The sequence below is a fragment of the Vanessa atalanta genome, chromosome 5 (assembly GCF_905147765.1).
Source record: "Vanessa atalanta chromosome 5, ilVanAtal1.2, whole genome shotgun sequence".
NCBI classification, from domain to species: domain Eukaryota; kingdom Metazoa; phylum Arthropoda; class Insecta; order Lepidoptera; family Nymphalidae; genus Vanessa; species Vanessa atalanta.
In genome coordinates this window covers 2382080-2401256 of record NC_061875.1, presented here as the reverse complement: position 1 = coordinate 2401256, position 19177 = coordinate 2382080, and the positions used below count along the sequence as shown (strand labels likewise).

The window sequence follows — 19177 nt, the reverse complement described above, 5'->3', positions numbered from 1 at the left end:
ATTATAATTAATTGTCGTTATATATTCGAAACTCACTGCCACACACGACAGTCAAATGTCAGAATGTGTACGACATTAACTCTATTATCTATCTGTACTTAAAAAATAACATTTCCTGAGTGACTGATTCATCATTGCCGAGGCTACACTAATAAACTTAGGGTCATGAAATTTTCCTACACCCACTAAGGAAGGAATTGAAGAAATTCTACCTTCAAGGAGGTGAAATAGGTGTTGAATGTTTGTATGGAAGTCTGTCATTTTTGAAGTTAGAAGCATGAAACTTGATTTTTGGACTGCTGATAAAAAAAAATAGTAGATACGTAGGTATATAAGCGTTTCTGGATATTCTACCAATGTGGTATATAAAAGAGGTCTTAGATTAACGTAATATTTTAATTTCATCAGAAATTGTAATGAAATACTATTTCCGAAGACCAAACGAACCAACACGTGATCATATTTGGTTTAGTTAATATCAAGATGTGTTATTATTTTAGAAAATATTTAAAATATAATAATTATTAAAAATGTACTCATAAAACATATACAGAGAGTGAGATGGCCCAGTAGTTAGAACGCGTGCATCTTAACCGATGATTTCGGGTTCAAACCCAGGCAGGCACCACTGAATTTTCATGTGCTTAATTTGTGTTTATAATTCATCTCGTGCTCGGCGGTGAAGGAAAACATCGTGAGGAAACCTGCATGTGTCTAATTTCAACGAAATTCTGCCACATGTGTATTCCGCCAACCCGCATTGGAGCAGCGTGGTGGAATATGCTCCAAACCTTCTCCTCAAAGGGAGAGGAGGCCTTTATCCCAACAGTGGGACATTTACGGGCTGCTAATGCTAAAAAAAAAAACATATACACCGAAGCGATTTAAAATATACTATGACAGCCATCGGAAATGAAAATAACATCTTTCAATGACATGAAAGAATTTCGCCATCAAAACATAATATGATTTTTCTTCACAATGCGAAAAGGGGAAATATATTTGAATTCAATTGAAATAAAATGTATGTTACAAATAGAATAAAAATCTGTTAATTCTGTTAAAATTTAATTACACGATTTTGTGGTTATGTTCAATTTACTAAGCCAGATAGATCAGTGATTTGTTTAATAACATACACGGACTTAGAATTGCCTCTGCCTTGTTTGTGGCTATTTATAATTTTCTTTATTGATATCAGCAGATCTTCGCTAGGGTCGCCGTTCTTCTCAAATGACGTGGCCCACAAAGAGATTTATTTTATTTTTAAGGGCCAGTGATTAGAACACTTTAGAGACGACACCCCAAATTTGTTTTACAAAACATGTATCAGCCAATTCACATTGGAGCCGCGTCGTGAAATTATCTCCAAACCTTCTCCTTAAGAAACCTCAAAGGACAAAACCCAAAAGAGGGCCATTTACACACTATAACTTTATACATTTTTTTTAATCATAGGACCGAAACGAAACATACTAAATAATAATTATTAAAAAAGAAAAACCAACAAACATCAATCTTCAATTAACAAAATTTTTATACAGTTAAATTAAAAAGTCGACTCGTTTTAATAAAAAGTCAATAAAGGAATGCAAACCGAACGTGAAGGGATTATCGTTTATCCAATAAAAGGGTGATGAGGGTAAACAATTCCTATGGACTTTTAAATCTGATAAGGCATGTAATACACGATGCAAAAGAAAACGGGGATACAGAAAACGTGTCATTTACAGGATCCAATCAAAGTAATTTATTTAATATTCTTTAGAAAGCAGTTATATTATTACTAATGGGTCGGTATCTATAACAGACGTTCTCGTCATCCCTCTGCCCTTATCCCAATTTTACTTGGGGTTGGTGCAGCATTTCTTCTTCTTCCATACTTCTCTGTCGGACGTCATCTCATAAGTAACATTCTTTCTAACCATATCGTCTTTCACACAATCCAGCCATCGTTTCTTTAGTCGTCCTCTATATCCATCCACATCTATGCTCAAGACCTTTCCTCACAACATGAGGAAGGAAGGTCTGAACAGACGGTTCAACTTACAGAAAAAAATCTCGGATATCTGTTAATGTATGCTTTGAATTCGTCGTTCATTTAATTGGTGGTAGGTTTTTATGCGAGCTCATCTGAGTAAGTACATTACGAATTATTCCGCCTAAAAGCAATGAATATTGTTGTCTTCCAGCTTGCATGGTGAGTGGGCTAGTAAAACTGCACAAGGGTCATAAAATCTTAGTTTCCGAGGTTGATAGCGCATTGGTGATGTAATCAATTATTATTATATTTTACAGTGTTAATGTCTTTGGGCGGCGGTCCCACTTACCAAAAAGTGATCATTGGCCCGTCTACAATTTTTATAAAAACAAATCAACCGAATATTTTCAAGAAAAGTTCATATAATATTGGTAAGTATGTCTATGAACATATGTAGATAGACAACATTTACTTACTAACAGAAGAACCAAAAAAATAATAATTACGAGCATGAAATTTACTGTAATGTGCTCATACAAACAGAATTAATCTCTATCAAATGGAAGAAATCAAAGTTTAAATGAACGAAACATTTCAGTCAGTCTCTCCATTAAATGACAACTATATAGAGGTACATATACTAAAAATTAACAAATTAAACTAATTACCTAAGCCATAAGGTTAAAGGGTGCAAAGTTTATCTAGAGATAAATTGATGTAAAATGGTTTTAGTACAATAACACAACACTTACATTATGCTAATTTAAATGTGTATGTCTGACGGTGGAACTAATTATTATTTTTGAAATGTTTGAAGTTGGATTTAAATTAAATTTCAGAGAAGTAACCTGTAAGTGTGAGGCGAGATGACCCAGTGGTTAGAACGCGTGCATATTAACCGATGATTTCGGGTTCAAACTCAGGCAGGCACCATTGAATTTTCATGTGGTTAATTTGTGTTTATAATTCATCTCGTGCTCGGCGGTGAAAGAAAGATCATTTTTTTTTTATTTAAAGACTAAGCCAACAATTTAATTTCCACATTTTAGTAATAGACAAAATCTTAGAAAATAAATCTGACTTTGTATATGCCACTAATAGATTAAGTAAGCATTTAGAACATATAAATATTGCTTACTCTAAAAAAAAGTTCAAAATGAAAACAGAATAAAAAAACTCCATTGATTATTTTTAGCCGAATTAGTTGATGTCATTTACGACATAGTCACTAAAAGACTTAAGAAATGCATGTTTGTTTGGCGATTATAACCATTTCTAAGATCATCAATGCGCAGCCAATTTTATGAACCAAGCTTTCATGTCCCTTTTGCCTATTGTGCGATCATTGCAAAAAGTCCTACGACCAAGTAAGTACATATCGTAACAAAACCTGCACATATCGAATAAAATTCTGCCACAAGTATATCCACCCAACACCTATAATATGGTTATTATCAAAAGATTTCTACGTTCTACAATTTTTTAAGACCATTTTCTATTATATTGTTATAAGCATCCTCTAAAGTTTTCGTGTACTAAGTGTTATGGAAGAGCGTAGTCTCCAGATAGAAGTGCTAGTAGAACTATTATAGCTAATACCAAACTGTTCTTTTGGATCATGAGTGCACTATCCAAAGAACACTTCCGTAGTTTTGGCTGTTTGGCTGACTCTTATTATCTCTACGTGATAAGTTCCAAAAAATCCATCAATATATATATATATAGGCGCGAACTGAGTCAAGATTAATAAATTTCTTCTTCATTTAAATTTTGATTACAATCATTTAATACATTATTTATGGCTTAACAAAACCATGAGGTGTGAGCGATAAAAAAACCTTAGATTTACAATTTTCATATTTATGTACTATAATATAAATAAGGCTTATTACTTGATTATGAGAAGAAAAAAATGCATTCAATGAATTTAGAATTTAGCAAGTTTTCTAATATTCAACTTCGATGTCACACGTAACGCAGCCAATTCACGTAGTTTAATTAAAAATAATTGTATTAAAAACTGCGAGCAACCTTTGTTAAGTTAACGAGTCCTCATTTACCTTTGTAAAGACGAAGTACACCGCATGAAATAAAGAACGTCTGTAATTGTGAAAGGTGAAAATGAAAAAGTAGTGGGCTAGTGTAATTCTTAGTTATTATAATGTAGGTAGTAAGGAAGGTAGTAATTAGTCACGATCACCCTTAGACATTTGTGCCGTAAGAAATATTAACCATTCCGTATAACACCAATATCCCACCAATCTTGGAAACTTCTACCTCACCAAAAGTCAAGGAGAGCTAGAATTTGATAGATTAGTACGATTTAGTGATTGCCACTGTAGCTGCCATCTTGGAACAATACTACAAAAGATGTTTTAGATAATATCTAGTCTCTCCAGTCTATCCGACGTCACTTAAGTAAAAAGTTACTAAGCTTTTAAGTCTGACGAATGGTTCACGATTTACAGGAACTACCTCGTCAATCTCAACTATTTTTTTCAAATCGCAAAATTACTACACTTTCTCTCGATATTTCAGTATTTACCGATTTCTTTATCCGTATCTTGGATCACTATAGCATCTCCGCTTTTTTGTCCTCACAGCAAAATGCCATGACGTCCTCGTGTAATGCGGGGGGGGGTGTTATAACGATCACGTTGTTAGGGGGGATCATTGCACCTGCATTGTACCTGGTGTTAGAAACATCACTAAAAAAATATTGGTGCCCTTTTCGTATTTGTAGGGCTCTAAGGGATACCATAATATCTCCATGGAGTTCCATCGTAACCAAAATTGATTAAAAGGACAGCATCATGAACATGTAATTTGGGGGTGTATGTGCGTAATTGTATTATGTAGGCGTTCACCTTTAAAGTAAGCAAAACCGCATAATTTAAACATCCAATTAGTTGAACCTCTTACCAAGGGGTCAACCTGACTTAGTCATTAAGACTGCTTGAACAATCAAAGGAATCATCACAAAAACTACCTCTTTGACCGCTAACCAATACATCTACCGTTGAGTAATTACTTTTTCCTACTATTGTTGTCTATCCTTTTGTTAAAGTTACTTTTAAATGAACACTTCTAGTAATATTGACATTGTTGTTGCCTTTTTTTATTGGTTAACATCATATACATTACTCTGATCCCAATGTAAGTAGCTAAAGCACTTACACTTCTGATTTCCATAACACAAGTGCTTTAGCTACTTACATTGGGATCAGAGTAATGTATGTAATGTTGTCCAATAAATTTATAAAAATTTAAAATGCACTTGTGTTATGGAAAATCAGAAGTAACGACGGTACAGAAAATACCCAGACCCAAGACAACACAGAAAACTAATGAATTTTTTCTACATCGACTCAGCCGGAAATGGAACCCGGGACCTCGGAGTGGCCTACCTATGAAAACCGGTTAACACACTATTCGACCACGGAGGTCGTTACCAACTTAACGTTGACATGTTGGTAACAGTCGGTAAATTTCCCGAAGATTTTTATCTAATATACGCAGATTTCCTATTCAGATTTTCACAGCGAGTGTACGAAATGAAATATAAGTCCGTATTAAACTGAAGTACATAAAAATTTTAAAGTGGCAATAATTATACTCACTAGCAGTGGGATATTACTGTTTAGCCGTTTAATGTATACTTCTATACTATTACTAATAATGTTATAAAATATGTGAAAGTAAGTCTGTCTGTCTGTCGCTCTTTCACTGCCAAACCAATGAACCGAATCTTATGAAACTTGTTATGAAGCAAACTTGAACTCCAAGGAAGGACATAGGCCACTTTTTTTTACCCAACACATGACAACCAACCTCCTTAAAAGCGAGCGACGCCGCGGGCGACAACTAGTAAATTATAAATGGATGGTAACTGATATCACAAAGCCTTATGTTGATTTGTGGTGTTGATTTATAAACGATTAGCTTAACAAATTAAATCACGACAAAAATTTTGAGCATTTATTTTTATTGTCAGGATAGGCTTCCCCTAATTTAGAATTATAGAGGTATAAAGCTGTTTCATATTGTTTTAATCTTTTAATGGTTCCCTCATTGGGTTTAATGGTTGCGTGTATTTTAATTTGTGAACCATTTATCAAATATTCAAATATCCCTCGAATTTGTGTTTACCTAGTCAAATGCGAGTCGTACACGCTTGTAGAGTTCCGTACTAATTAATTATATATTAGCCTTGATTAATGAATGAGTGAAATCTAGTATTCTGTTTTTGGGCTTAAATACTAGTTATATTCAACAAAAGTACAAAATAACGTATTAAATTGCTAATGATAAATAATAATAAAAAAAACTACAAAATTTTCGGTAAATGGCTACAAAAGTTTATTGCAATCCAACGGATAAAATTTCAATCGAAGATCGAGGTTCAGTTTTTATTTAATTCATCTTGTATTTGGTGAACGAAAATGTTGTGAAATGAATTGCCCGTCGCCCGTGCCGCATAAAATTCTAACACATGTGTAACTCCAAACTAAATTTGACTTTATACGAACCTGTTTAGGTAGGCAACATCCACTTATCAGTTATTATACCGCCAAACAACAATTTTATTATTAATTGGATTAAATGGTGAGTGAAAAAATCTCAAATCCTAAGGCCGGAAGTGCATTGGCGATGTAAGGAATGGTTTACACTATTCACAGCGCCGATATCTATAGGTAGTGATTACCACTTACTATCAGCAATAATAAACTCTTCTCCTTTAAAAATAAAAGTATATAATACTTGATCCCAGATTTCGAAACCAGTAAAAATACGATTCTCGTATGTAATACGTCCAAGATATCATTAAAATATTTTACAACATTTAATCCTTTTACGAAAGCGCTATGAAGTTATTGCAATAATATTAAATCGTTCACTGACTCGACGGGAAAATATAAATTGTTACCAAACACATTAAAAAAGACAGACACGCAATACACTTTTCTCTTTGAATGTACTAATATTAACAATAATAAAGCAGTCCGAACAAACATTGCACCGTATAATGGCTGTGAATAAACATTATTAATTTTATTCACTGCAAAACATTTCAAAATTTTCGTTGCATTTTCACCTTTATAGCGATGTCCATAAAGGCGAAGTCTACGAAGTACATGTACGTTCATAACCCAAATAAGATTAATGAAAAATGATCGCCCGTGTTTATAAATTTAGGATATTTAAATTCATGCTGAGATCTTTAATGTGAAAGCATGGACGAATGGTATTGTTGATTTGTGTGATCTTTTTGGAACGAGTTACACGCAATATTAAAATGTATCATAACCTGAATAATTTTAAAAAGTTAATGAAATAAATTACGTAATACACTCCCAGGCATCTGCTTGAACATTTCGATGAAATTATATAATATATAGAGGCCTATTTTAAGTAGGGTTTCATTAAAATAAAATAAATGGAAATGGAATACCCTCTAAATATTATATACGATTCAAATCTGTCGGTTTTTTATTAACTATTAGCTGTGGCTGCGACTTTGTGCGCGTTGTTGGAATTTATGTTATGTGGATATTGTAGCGTGATTTTATTTTTATTCTATATATAATTCTAAAATAAAAGCCTAAGTTACTCCTTATTACATCCGCTATCTCCCAGTGAAAGTCCCGTCAAAATCGGTTCAGCCGATCCAGAGATTAGCCGGAACAAGCAGGCAGACAGACAGACAGACAAAAATTGTAAAAAATGTTATTTTGGTATATGTACCGCGTATACATATGCATTTAGTAAAAATGGGTTATTTTAATATTACAAACAGACACTCCAATTTTATAATATGTATAGATCAAGAAACGACACTGAGTAAAATAGCCATTCGTACAAAATGTTGACGTTTATTTACTGAAACAAATGATTTATAAAAATGACTCATTTAGGGATTTTTTTTGTAAGTAACAGTGGTTAAATACTTGATTGACAGGAATCGTTTTTGGATAAAAAAAAAATATATTTCTATCACATTGAAAATTATTCTAAAAATATTATCTTTAGATAGGTGTGGAACTATCTTAATTCCGAAATATCATAATAATAAAAACTAATTACTTGAATTGTACAAAATGTAATTTAGTAAGAATATTTAATACGTCAATGTGCCGTAACAGATATGATGTATGACTTTTCTAAATTACGTTCTTAATAATGTATATACTATTAATACGTGAACGTTGAAAATAATGACTGAATATTTATTCAGTATCTTCTTGTAGGCATATTAATAGCGTAAGACGATTTTTGTCTCAGTGTTTATAGGACGATAGCTGAACATAAAAAACGATTACGGTTTTAATTTTGAAGAGCTCCAGCCGTAAATGTGCAGAAAATTAAAGAGGATTATTGGTTGAATTTTAATAAATTGTTACAAGTTAACAAAGTAAATAAAGTTACTGGCCGATTAGAGAGCGGCGAAATGGTTGTATAAGAAAAACCAAATTGAAGTAAATAATGTATACTATTTGACATCATAAATTTCATTCAAATAAGGTTTCATCATTTTGGCGCCAAATGGGGTTGAGTGACTTGCAGTTTACAATGAAATAAAAAATAAAATAGGTTTCGAAATAGGTACCTAAAAAAATATTTTGAAAAAAAAACGTGAAGTTTCATTTAAAATGATCTCATCCCTCCTACATTCCTCCACATTACACATTCATACCATTATAATCGGTTTCCTTTCAGCATTCCCGTCACGGTACATACTTCCAACTTCATCTTACTTATTCATGTCATACTCTATCTATTCTCGTCTCCCACACCAATTTCTAAGCACACATCTCAACTACCTTTGAATACCTTTGTTTGTTGTCTGTAACTTTAGTGGCCCAACACTCCGATCTACAATAGACCTACTAAAAAAATTTCGTTTGATTTTGTTCTTATTAATCTTTGTACTATTACTACGAACACGTTGTTTTTTTATCAATTCCTACTTGGTGGTAGGGCTTTGTGCAAGCCCGTCTGGGTAGATACCACCCACTCATCAGATATTCACCGCCAAATAACAGTACTCTGGATTTTTGTGTTCCGGTTAGAAGGGGGAGTGAGACAGTGTAATCACAGGCACAAGGGACATATCATCTTAGTTCCCAAGGTTGGTGGCGCATAAGTGATGTAAGGAATGGTTAATATTTCTTACAGCGCCTTTGTCTATGGGCGGTGGAGATCACTTACCAACAGATAGCCCATATGCGCGACCACTAACCATAAAAAAAATGCTAAATTCAATTTAAGAATGTATTCGAGTTACGTCCAAAAAGTAGATACATGTCAAACACGAGCGATAATGTTAAAAGTATATTTTAGCATCATAGTACAGACAAAAAAGTATTTTTGGAAATATAACGCGAGCTTAACAATGTGACTAAGCCCATGTTAAGACGTCGTAACATCGAATACGGCAAGTTCTATTTTTATGGAGCAACGCACGCGGAGTTTATGTGCCGTTTACTCGCTTTCTATACCTTTGACCCTGACACATCGTTACAATATAGCGATCAATTTCGATCACATCATACGGTTATATTTTTACGAATTTCCCGCTGTCAACTCGTAAAACCTTTTCGATGAATTATGAGTAACAGTCTTTACACATCAAGACACGACATCTTGTCACAATTGAGCAGAAAATAATTTAACCTAATTTTCTTTACCTTTAACACAATTAAAATCATAACGTCATATGTATTAGTTTTACTGGCAGTGTTATTCTGTAAGAACTCACTTCTTATTTCTACATTATTTTGATGCGTGATACTTTTAAAATATAATGATGTACTAATCAGTATCGCATGTCAATTTTATACACTATGCATATATGTATTGAGTGGGGTTTTTAAATATGTAGGCGGACGTACATCTTATCGTAAGACGTGTCTATCACCTATAAACTTTGTAAAATATTATTAACCATTCCATACATAGCTAAATGCACCACCAACCTTGGAAGCTAAGATTTTATGTCTATTGTGCCTATAGTTATACTGTGTTACTCATCTTCTAAATCAGGACACAACAGTATTAAGTCTTGCTGTTTGGGTTTAGAATATATAATGAGTGTATGGTATTTACCCAAACGGGGCCGCATGAAGTATTGTCATCAAGTAAAGTTCTTCATCTGTTTTGGGTGTTTCTTTTTTTAATAATTTGGTTGTATGTCGTTACCAATGTCCTACCCATAGGCGCTACCTACCTTGGGAGGCAGGATGTTTTAATAGCTTTAGTAACACTGGCTTGCTCATTGTACAAATCAAAACACAACAATACTAAGACCTGCTATGTGGCGATAGAATATCTGATAAGTGGGTAGTATCTATCCAAAACTCTACCACCAAGTTCTTTGTTTGATATTGATAAAACTGTAAAATTTTTAAACTAAAACGCAGTGTAAAGTGTCACTAAGTTATTTGTGATATTCTTAACGACGTGACACTAAGCCGGGTCGGGTCGTAAATTTGTCTAAATGTCCCGTCGTCATTCGTAGATCAAATTGATTGAAGCGTACGTATGCTGCTAATCGCGTTCACACTGGTCGGTTTTAGCCGATTGACTGCAAAATCGACAGCTATTTGATCCGTCTGTACAGACTTAATGAAATTGACCTAAGAAACATTTCAATTTCCGTACGTTTTAATTTTGTTTTAGTTAATTTAAAAATCGAATTAAATAATGCTAATAATTTTATTTACAAGTGTTTTACAATATTCATTTTATAGACAAAGTGACAATTGTAACATAAACATAAGAACTGAAGATAACCTTATAACACCAAGTTTCCATCTCCGTAAAATTAACATAGGTGATGTTCTTCGTTTGAATTATACGGTCTTTTTTCGATTGGTCTATGGCGCTATAATAAATATTAAACATCGCCAATCCACCACTTTGGGAATACAAGCGACATTACATCTAAGTGTTATGTCCCTTGTGTCTGTATTTACTATGCCTCACTCACGTCGTCATCGCGTCTAAAATATATGCCCAAGATACTTTAGATATATATATAGGCAAGTGTATTGCCAAATAATTAATTAAATTAAAACAATAAATTAAATAAATTCATAATATAATATGTATATTAATTATGATTTTATACAAATGAAGCTATTTGGAAATTATTTTATTATATTTATCGAATTTTAGACTACGTTAACTGATTTTTTTTTACTTACAGATTTGCTTTTGATTTGTAACATGTTACTCGCGTTCCCGCATGTGTGGGAGAGAGTTCTTGAAAAGATGAAAAGGTTTAATCTCCTAGTGTGACATTTAACATGAGTCCAAAATGTTTTGTAAATCTTTTTTGAAAATAACTTAAATTAATGTCGCTATTTAGTATGCGGAGAAGTATTATTTATTTTCAACGATTAGCAACGAAAGTAACTTTATCTTTTTAACTGCTGCGCTTTCACGGCTAAACCACGTGAAGTAATCTTGAACTTTAAGGGTCCTTCTTTAGGGTTCAAGATTACCTCATCATCATCATCAACTCTTAAAGCGCGAGCGAAACCGCGGCCGATAACTAATAAGAAAATACTTATTATACGGATTTGTCACAAAAATATATATTCTTTTTGCATCTTAATAATATTAACTAGGTAAGAATTTATCTCTAAGTTTTAAGCAACAGTAAAATATTTCACAGATATTGTATGATATTTTTTTATTTGCTCACAACGTTACGTACTTTATTGTTTTCTCCGAAATACTTTTCGAAGTTTCGTCATTTAGAAAAAGTTTATACAAATATTTTTATTTGTGAATTTTCCCTTATTACATTTCAACCTTTCGTCTTGATTTCTCGCATGAATTGATCAAATATAAAATGTTTACTCGCAACCTTTCGAAACATCGACTTCTTTGAATATTTCATGCGAAGCGTTACACCAGTGGGGTCTGAACAAAAACACATTCTGACAAATTTAAAAAGAAATAAGTGTTAATTCATTTTCATTTTTTTTTTTTTTTTCGAATCGACTTGTCTATTGAAACCCCTAAATTACTTTAACTAAATTGTTTGAGTTTGAATATTTCTGAGAATAAAAGATAAAGAACCTTGCGCACCTTAAAAATATTAATTTACAGATAATACAATTTTACCATTCAAAGTATTATATTCTTCCATCAAAATTTCTTTGTCAGCTTTCAGAAAACAAAAAAAAAAAAAACAAAATGATAAAATTGAGTTTGAATTTAGAACTCCAATCATATTATGTCATGATATAAATTTTAACATTGAGGTCGTAATCGTGTATTTTCGCATTATTTGATTTTCTTAGGTTGGTATAGTTCACGTCGTGTCCGACCCAAGCAAATTGAATCTTTATGGATAAATACTTTATGTATATATTGGATAAACTTAAGAACATTATTTTTCTATACATAAATAAACATTATTTCGATGAATTTTTGAAATATTTTTTAATATTTAAACTATGAAGGTAGCATTTAACTGTCAGAGAATGATTAAAAAATAGCATCAGTGTTATCAATTTTGAATTAAGAACTTGATTATTAAGAAAGTAATTAAGTGTAATTAAAAATATTTTTTTAAAGTTTAAATTATTATGGGAAGTCGAATTTTCGTAAGAAAACATGAGAACTATTTTCTGGACAAAATAATAAACGGTTATGAAATAATCGCAGTGAAAACCCAAATGTGATCACAAAACTCATGCTTAACATATCAATAGTCAAAAATTTAAGTAATTTTAAGTTAAACAACGTAGCTCCTAATAATTATATAATATTATATTGAAAAAACAATCCGCTGATTATTTCGTCGGTTTTTCTCAGTTTATATTCATTTCTTCGGTGTTTATTTTTAATTCACAATCAATAAGGAAGTGTAACGGTTCTATATCGTTTTTTTTTTAAGTAAATCGAAGCTCATTATTAGACCTCTCATGTATTCCTATAATATAAAATGTAATCAGAACTTTTTTCCTTTTATTAAAACATTACGTGTAAACTAGATTTCGTATTCTTTCAGTAGTATCTCCAGTTTAATTCCACTATACCTGTAAAGATGTTTATCTTACGTAGTTTCCGAGCACATGTTGTCCCCATTATCAGGTTTATTTGGTCTGCTTCCTGTTATTGCAAGGTCTGTTCGTCGCAGCGAAATTCCTATGATCTGTGAAGTTCATCGACCTATAGAACTGTCACTTATTATTGAAATATTTCTTTGATATACCTTAATTAAATGTGATAGATTTTTAATCGTTTTTTTATACTTTATTATTTTGTCTCAAGGTATAAAAAGGACCTTTACTCAAAGAAAATACGTATTCATGAAGATGTAACGTATTTAAGATTTTTGTATTTTTTTGATATATGTTATGTTGATAAATGAAATGAAATTATTTTTTTTGAATGTTGAACAACGATAAGCTTGAGGTCCAGCGAAGATCTGCTGATGTTCAGTAAAAATATAAAATATAAAACGCCAAAATGTATAAAAGTAAAATGTAAAAAAAGACACGAGCAGCTGTGAGCCCGTCATGGAGATTGTAAATAAAAAAAAATTATGAATATTATTTTTAATTGTTTTTTGTTTAAGAATGAGAGAAACATCAGTTTGTCTACATGATTCGTATATTCATTGCTATGTATATTTAATTAACACAGCCATATTATTTAATTGGTTGAGAAGACTATGTAGTTTCTGGTCATTTCTCTTCGGTAGAATTACATTGTAAACTAAATTTTACATTTAATAAATAATCTTCTAAAATCACTACTCCTATTTATTATATATATATAAATTTTGGTGTAGTTAGTATAGACGTGATAAAAATAGAGGAGAAGTACCGGATGTGAAGTAATATTAAGGACGGGAACTCTCGCTTGTATTATAACATCTGAATAAAATAAAAAATTAAACTGATTTAATCTAGATTCAATAGCGTGCGAGATTCGAAATCTTTTGTATGACAAACATATAAGCTATTACTTCAGAATATATATGACGGTAAATAAAATAGAATAGCAATTTGAAACTATATGTTAATGTACAGATTCTATCTAGACTCAATAAGACGAAGGTGATTGCGTTAAGCGTATTGTATTGCATTTGAATATCTTTATTTATATTATATAAGATTGATGTAATTTTAAAGCAGTTGAGATAGTAAGCTACAATAGCGTTTAAAAAGATAAAAAGTGGCTACAATTATCACCTGATTCAGAAATATAAAACCTTTCATAAAATATATGTATTGTGATAAAAAAATTAAATACACGTGACAAAAATTTACTTGGTGTTAGAGCCTTGTGCAAGCCAGTCTGGGTAGGTACCATTCATTCCCTCATCAGATATTCTATCGCTTCTATATTGTGGTTGGTGATGCATTGGCGTTGTAAGGATTTTTTTACCCATCCGTTTACCCATATCATAAAAAAAAAGTTTCCAAAATTTTAATTTCATTTTTTCTATATGTAACGTTTCTGTATTTAATTAAATATATCGCTTCTATCATTTGTAAAATGCATACTACTCGGGTAGTATGCATTTTATTTGATAATATATATTTTACATTTTAATCTACATGATATACGGCACTTATGCATGTTCTACATACCTCTGTAATACGGCATATTACCGTAATCTGATTCTTTTGTAATACAGCCGCTATTTCATTGCAGGAATCATACTTGATTTGAATAATTATATTCGCTTTGAACAGTCCGTTTATTGTGGATTGATATGCACTACATTACTGCACGCAAGTCTTAGGAGCTAAATAACCATAAATATCAAACAATGTAGCAAACTGTTTGAAATCCTATGAGTAATTCTAATTATTGGTGAAATATCAGAGCCAACCAACCAAACAACGTGTGTTCTAATCGACTTGAACTTTAGACATATGGCGCGGAAGCCGAAGCTGATAGTTGGCAGAAAATACATGAAGAGCTACAGAGTGTTAAAATATGATGATCAGAATATGGTAAAGTGGAAAAATTGGTAGTAGAAAGAAGACCTGGTAAAAAGGCCATTATATACCTACGTCATTATTTAAAATATTAAATTAATTTTAAGGCTGTCATCGATTGGAAAGTAATTTTATAGAAAGGTATCGTCAATAACTCAGTAACCACTCCTCTCCAGAAATTTAACTACTATGTATATATATGTATATTAGTGCAAATTCTACTTATACGGGAATTCCATGTCATTGGAATTTCATGTCATCTTTCTTTAATACGTCAAAAACCCATTTTTTTCTTCGTCCTAACCAGTTCGATGACTGTCAAAGCTTTACCGGAAATTTAAAACATTTATTCCAAACGGTGAACCTTTAATATGCCAATCGACAAGGAGTTTGACTTTAAATTAGGAAATCAATTTTAAGGCCATTTTCATTATGCCTATTTTGAATTGATTAAGTTTTTTGTTTAACTCTGAAAAAAACACTAACAATAATCTTTGACCGCCAAACCAATTTTGAGTAAAAGCTGTAGTATTTCTTACTTGATATAAAGCAACAATAAACTCCAGGACATCTGGTCTAGGCCTATTTAAATATACGAGTAACTAGAAGAAATAAAGTTATTATACCTTTTTTGAACAGAGTAGTCCCCAAACTCCTGAAACAGCTGCCATTTTCGGAAAAACTCACCAAAACTTTTTTTCAATTTGACTAATGACAAATATCTGGAATCGGATCCAACGTGAATGTGATGGAACCGATGTATTTACTGATTCAAGATTAAAATAAATATTTATTTCTATTTTCAAAGAGACTCAAATATACATTACGAGTATTTGTAAGATGCCAAAACCTTTACAAAGACGTTCCTGTCTTCGATATCGTTTATCTTAACAGGCGATCTTGCTCTTAACCGTTTAGCAGTCAATTTTAATCTGAATAGCTGGTTTACACAAGCGTTCTTTAATCCCGTGGATGTCGGACGGTTTCATCATTACGTATAAAAGATCTGTTTGATCCTTGTAATGGGAATTTCTTATGAAATACCTTGTAAATGTTAATGTAGTATTCATTGAATCTTATTTTGTATACGTTCGATTTCGTTTTGTTTAATCATTTATAAACATAAAATTATGAGGTCGCCTGCATTGTCTTGTCATTTTTTTTATTTTTTTTTCTTCTTGGTATACTATCATTTATAGTAATTACTTATTTAATTTAAAATCTCTTTTAGTCATTACTTCCATTACCTTCACGATGCAACGCACGGTTTTTGTCGTAAAGTCAGAACAAATAAATTAATGAGTTTGCAGTGTGCCACCTTTATCTAAAAGTTTTTATCTGCATTGATTTATATCATTGTTTTCAAAACAATGACAACATCAACACCAGGTAATATTGGTGTTGTCATTATTTATCATGATTTTGAAGAAGGTGCTTTAAATTCATGATTACTTTATGACTCAAATGTCTCTTTCAAATTTCACGTTTAACCTCTTTTAACCTGTCGTCAATCAGGACATTGACATTTTCTTATATAAATATTTCTACAACTTGAACAAAATAGCTTCTTAGTAGTATAACAATTTTACCAATAAAAATATCAAAAGGATTTAGTTGAAAAAATATATTTTCTGCGATCATAAAATAAATGAAAAATATTAACCGCACGCTCGAGCATACGTAACGCCTGATCCAATAAAATAGGGTTTTGTAAATATTCACCCGGAATTTTTAGGTAAGATTTTTGATATTGTATCTTTCACCTTTGGTTTGGGTTCAAACAATTTGAGGTAATTTTGAATAGAAGATACGAAACCTTAAAGATAAAAATAATGTATTAACTTACGTGATACGCTACACCGCGACTTCGCCCCCTGAAAATAAAACAAATATATTAGTGTAATTATAGCGTGGTGTTGTCTAATCTCAATAAGATGAGACTTTGAATATTTCGATTGATTGAAATAGAGGCACACATTTTGCTCAACCAATTATATTTACTGCAATTTTGCTCAGTTTTTTATACTAGTTTCCTATTTCAGCTTCGCCCGTGGAAGGCGACAGGTGTCAGGTGGCCATGTCCTTTTACCCGTAATAATCTCTACTTCTGCCTGGTATTTATTAATCCCGACAATTGCCAGGGTTTGCACCTGCCCCTGGCAGTTTGATATTGACAATTCAATAACGCTTCATTGTAAAGTTTACTTAAATAAATTGATTTGATTTGATTTGACCACCTATATGCTAAAATTTCATTATAATCAGTTCAGTAGTAAGCATAACAAATAAACGAACTCACTTTCGTATTTATAATCTTATTTTTTTATATAAAAATGAACAACTTATTCTATGTAGGTAGGTATGTTTTAAATATTTTTGAAACGAAATTATATTACGTGGCTTACAGTAGACTGAGAAATGGCTGGTAGATATCGACAAGGAAAAGCTGTCCAGGTGACCTAATACTGTCTTCTTCATTCTCTTCCCCTCTCTTTCTTTTTCCCATTCTCTTCTATTCTCTTCTATTCTCTTTCACTGTCTCTCTATATTTTTCTTAATAGAAACCTTATATAATTATACGGTTAAAGCTAATATTATTTAAGCTTATTGTTTGTTAATGATTTAAATCCTATGAGATTTTTAATAACAATTTGAAAACGCAACTTTATTTCTCTATCTGTTATCCTCTCTTTTTAACCGATTTCGAAAAGGAGGAGGTTATCAATTCGTCTGTATTTTTTTTTTTGTTTCAAGGTTTTTTTTGCTTGGTATATTGTAGTGTTACATTGTACACCGACTACAAAACTAACAATAATTGTAACTAAATTATTATCGTAAATCTTTTAAGTATTCTAATATTTTTCATATCATTTTTTTACTCAGGAGAACTCTGAAAAATTTTTTGATCATTGTTTGTTATTCATAGGTATGTGTTAAGTTAGATTTAAAGTGGGTATGTACCCACCTAACTTCTCGCGTGGTCAACTCATAGATCGTACCTACATATTGATGAGTGGAAAATGTAAATTGATTATTTAGTTGTAGAAGAATACGCAATTATTATTTTTTTTACTTTTTAGTGCATATTAATTTGTTCTGGAATAGTGTTTTATTTGAAAGCGGTTTTTTTTTGTTAATTGTTTTATTTATTTATATTAATATTTTGAAATTCGAATTTGAAATTAAAATTTGTAAAAAATCTCTTCGCACGTATATATGTACATTTGATTGTAAGTATATTAAAATGGCAAATTAGTTACGTGTGAAATGTTATTTGTTCGAAAAGGTCGAATCGACTTTTTGTCCCTCGTTGAAATTCGTTACGTCAGAGGGAACTTTTGACAGTAACAGTAAATTAATTACATCGGTTGTAATTGTCGTCTTATTTGTTAATATATTAGTTCCGTTTTCAGTCGAAACAAATCAGTACTTGAGTGGAGCGTACGAACGTTTAAAAGATTATCCGTGTTAATGCCTCGAGTGGTAACAGGAAGGCTTCATTATCGCTCAGAAAATTGAAATTGCTCTAGAATTCCGAACACATTTTAGATTTATCAAAAATTCATATCAGACCTTGATTAATAAATAATAAGCTGTAATTATCTATACTAATACTATAAATGTGAATGTAAGTCTGTCTGTTACGCTTTCACGGCAAAACCATTTAACCGAATTTGATGGAAGTATGAAGCAAGCTCGAGCCCTAAGGAAGGACATGGCTATTTTTTAGGGTTCCGTAGCCAAATGGCAAAAAACGGAACCCTTGTAGATTCGTCATATCTATTTGCTGTGCGTTCGTACGTCACAGCCACTTTTTTCCGAAACTATAAGAAATATACTGTTGAAACTTGGTAAGTAAGATGTATTCTATGAACCGCATTAAGATTTTCACACAAAAACAGAAAATAAAGCAATAAGTTTTGGGGGTACCCCATACTTAGAACTGAAACAAAGAAAAATCTTTTCATCAAACCCTTACGTGCGGAGTTGGTATTGAGGTCTAATCTCATTTCTTTTTAAACTGAATATTTGCGCTACTTGCTACGGAACCCTTTCTGGGCAAGTCCGACTCGAACTTGGCCGCTTTTTATACCTAAAACCTTACACCGACATCCAGCGACGCCGCAGGCGAATTCTAGTTTATTATAAACGTAATAAAATTTAAACAAAAAAATTACTAACGAAACATATAGTTTTAGGTATTGCTACTCAATTATACTAACCA

General features: G+C 31.8%; 1 protein-coding gene across 1 annotated transcript in view; it reads right to left on the bottom strand.

Annotated features, from left to right (window-relative positions):
* LOC125064110 (cardioacceleratory peptide receptor-like) overlaps window positions 1–19177 on the bottom strand; it is a 148141-nt gene that overhangs the window by 66765 nt on the left and 62199 nt on the right. Inside the window, exon 2 of the mRNA XM_047670908.1 lies at window positions 16799–16826. The gene's annotated coding sequence lies outside the window, so the exon portion shown is untranslated. The remainder of the gene's footprint in view (window positions 1–16798; window positions 16827–19177) is intronic.